General features: G+C 36.7%; 1 protein-coding gene across 2 annotated transcripts in view; it reads left to right on the forward strand.

The window, feature by feature from the left end:
- The window catches only part of LOC144979933 (choline transporter-like protein 2), a 133,000-nt gene that overhangs the window by 7,754 nt on the left and 122,746 nt on the right, over positions 1–2,500 (forward strand). The gene's annotated exons all lie outside the window — the stretch shown is intronic.

Genomic DNA, 2,500 nt, shown 5'->3' on the forward strand with positions numbered 1-2,500 from the left:
CTTCGCAAATTAAAATGAGGCCGAGAATCAAAACAATGGTCAAATGAGGAAATTTTAAACTTTCACAAATCTATCAAGGTTTGTTCTAGAGTTTTAAAACTGCTTCTATATGTTGACAACTTGAATAAATAAACACATGACAAAATATCCACGGTGAGAATACAAGTTGGAAGAAATGCTAGCGCTAGGAGCTTTCGGAAGGTCTCCCAAACAAACACTCTTGGACCTTCATGATGACAAATAACTAACCCTAAGGGCTAACCCACACCGGAGACTGACTCCGACGACCCGGCACTGCCTTCCTCTGCCGTCTTCCGGATAAAGACGTCAGCCACGGACAGAATACTAAAGAGAAGAGCCGCTGGGCCTACCCATACCAAGCACCTAAAAAACGGCAGAGGACGTCGGGTGCTTGGTAGGTCTATCGGCTCTTCTCTTTATTTTTAGTATTTTGTCCGTGTCCGACGTCTTTATCCGGAAGACGGCAGAGGACGGCAGTGCCGGGTCGTCGGAGTCAGCCACCAGTGCGGGTTAGCCATAATAGAAAAAGTCCATGGAAACTATAGCTAGCCCTAATACTAATAGAAAAAAAAGCATAGGAATGCTCTGCACTGCCTTTCAATACTTCAACGACAATGGCGGCGGAGAACTAAAACAATGAACAATTAGGAAATGTTTAACTTTCATCAATCAATCAATGTTTGTTCTACAGATTTTAAAATGCTACTTAAAAATTGACAAATTGAATAAATAAACGTATGACAAAAGTTCCACGTTACAAAAAAAAATCAAAAACAATATAAAATTAAGCTACCTCAAGGAACGTACGGAAGATTAAGATGTTTAGATTTGAATTTGTTGTTGTCAAAAATGTATCAGTGCATGATATAACCTATCGGAAGATGAAAATTTTGCATTTGCAATTTTTTGCTTTTTCTGAAAGAATATGCTCCCCAGAGCATTTTAATATTTATTTGAAGTAGATCGGGTGATTTTTCATGAAGTTTTGGTCAGCTGTATGGGAAAGGTATCCAGCAACTTTTCTCAAATTTCATACTTTCTTAACTTGTCTAGCTGTAAAAAAAATTATTTATAAGTAAAATTAGGCTTTGATATTTCCTGAAGATGTACAGAAAGGGTTGATTTAATCATTTTTGACAAGAACTCATTATTGATAAAATTAGACCTTCTATGTAAACTTGACAATATCTCAGTTCAAAGCCTTTCACCATATGAAATTCTGGTTAGGTGTTATGTTAAACTGAAAACAATAGATGGAAGTTTCTAAACTAAAATCTTTCATCTCTCGTTGCTTTCTTTAAAATCAATGTTTGTGTCCCTGATTTCCCTGAGGTGATTCACGAGGTATGGCACGATATGTTAGTAGAGATACTTTGTTTGTTACTCACTGCCTCTTAAAGACAGTCAATTCTTTGAAATGATTGTAAATTTATTTAATTTATTAAGAAAAATGAACATAGAGGTCAATTTAGGGTAAAATTAGCCATGACATGTCTTTTGTTAAATTCTATGTGCATAGTTGAGTCCTTGGAAAAGGCTCTTTACTCACTTTCTCTCACCGTACTCAGGTGTAAAATTAGTACCTGGCCGTTAACAGTGTTGTCTTTGTCCGAAAAATTGTAATATCGCCTAACAGGCGGCATGTCCCGTCCTACATGTTAAATGTTGCTGTTGACCAGGGACCCCTTGTAAAGCGCTTTGAGCACATTTAGTGGATATTGCGCTATATAAAGCTCAATTTAAATTTAAAAGAAGAATGAGTGGTAGGAGTAAGGAAAGGAGGAAGAGGAGGAGGAGGAAAAGAAGAGGAAGATGGAGGAGGAGAAGAAGAAGAAGAGGGAGCAGTAGAGGGAGGAGCAGCAGCAGGAGGAGGAGGAGGAAAAAGAATGCGTAGCATGAGTAGGAAGAGGTGGAGGAGGAAGATGAGAAAGCATAGAATGAAAGAGAAGAGAGCTGGACAAGGATGAGGCCAGAGGATAAGGAAGGTATAAAAGGAAAAACCTAAGAAACAAACGTGACTAACAATAACAATGTTTCCAAATGTATTGTAGTAATATCGGACAGTTTCTACACCAAGAAATATTTAGATAGTACACAAAAAGGAAAAAAAAATAGATAAAATAACAGTGCTTAAGTGTGAATTTAGTTCACAACAAGCGATGCTTTTAAATTAGTGTTAACGCAGTCAACACATTTTTGTTATATAAAATACCCCTTATTTTTACTTTGAAAATGCCTTATAAACAAGTTGTAAAGAGTGAATTTAGAAAATAGTAGTCCCAGGTTTGAGATTTTTTTGCCAAGATTAAGGTCATTTAAATCGATTGATATAATTTGAAGGACGAGTTTTCTGGCCAAATTATCAAATATGAGTGTTTCCATATTACGGCAGAATTGACCTCACTTGTGTTCTTTTCCTCTGATAATAATAATAATGTAATCACGGGTGGCGACACGAATGATGAAACTAGACACTCTA

This window comes from Berghia stephanieae, chromosome 9 (assembly GCF_034508935.2).
Source record: "Berghia stephanieae isolate SIO BIC M18660-M18661 chromosome 9, UCSD_Bste_1.3, whole genome shotgun sequence".
Taxonomy (NCBI): domain Eukaryota; kingdom Metazoa; phylum Mollusca; class Gastropoda; order Nudibranchia; family Aeolidiidae; genus Berghia; species Berghia stephanieae.